Below are 1023 nucleotides of genomic sequence, written 5' to 3'. Positions count from 1 at the left end.
CTGGTTAGAGACTTAGAGCAGCGGTCTATTGTCTTGACTGTGACTGTGTGGAGCCCTGATGTGGCCAGCCCTGGTTAGAGACTTAGAGCAGCGGTGTAGTGTAACGTTAGACGATGTAACAGATGGAGGGTTGAGACTGTATTGTCTTACCTTCCTATGATACAGCAGGTGATGGTTAAAGAGAGCCATAACAGTCGGGTTGTTTAACCATATGTTAATTAATTAATTAATTAGTTATTACATATGTAGCGTATTCATGTCGATGCATGAAATCGACACCTCATTTATTCAGGTAACTGTGTTGATGTCTTGGTAATGTAGTAATACTTTTACATAACATTTAATAAACAGCTAATTAATCGTTTTGCTTTAACAAAACTGGTACAATGCCAAAAATTGTTTTTATTATTCTCACAATGGCTTTTATGTGGTTGTTTCAGAGTGCTGCCACACTGAACAAAACAATATTAACACAACATGCAACAATTTCAAAGATTTTACTCGGGCACCCGAGTGGGGCAGCGGTCTAATGCACTGCATCTCAATGTAAGAGGTGTCACTACAGTCCCTGGTTCAAATCCAGACTTTATCATATTGAGCTGTGATTGGGAGTCCAATAGGGTGGTGCACAATTGTCTGGGGTAGGCTATCATTGTCAATAAGAATTTGTTCTTAACTGATTTGCCTAGTTAAATTATTCATTTGATATTAATGAATTAGGCCCTAATCTATGGAATGCGGAGGCCCAGTCACTTGGGAGCCAGACCCAGAATTAGTTTTTCCCTACAAAAGGGCTTAATTACGGACAGAAATACTCCTCAGCACCCTTGGAGATGGCTTATGGTAGAGAAATTAACATAACATGATTTGGCAACAGCTTTGGTGGATACTTCTGCAGTCAGCGTGCCAATTGCATGCTACCACAAATCTTGAGACATCTGTGGCATTGTGTTGTGTGACAAAACTGCACATTTTAGAGTGGCCTTTTATTGTCCCCCAGCACAAGGTGCACCTGTGTAATGA

The sequence above is a fragment of the Salvelinus sp. IW2-2015 genome, unplaced genomic scaffold, assembly GCF_002910315.2.
Source record: "Salvelinus sp. IW2-2015 unplaced genomic scaffold, ASM291031v2 Un_scaffold1036, whole genome shotgun sequence".
NCBI lineage: Eukaryota > Metazoa > Chordata > Actinopteri > Salmoniformes > Salmonidae > Salvelinus > Salvelinus sp. IW2-2015.
This window is presented reverse-complemented; position numbering follows the sequence as displayed.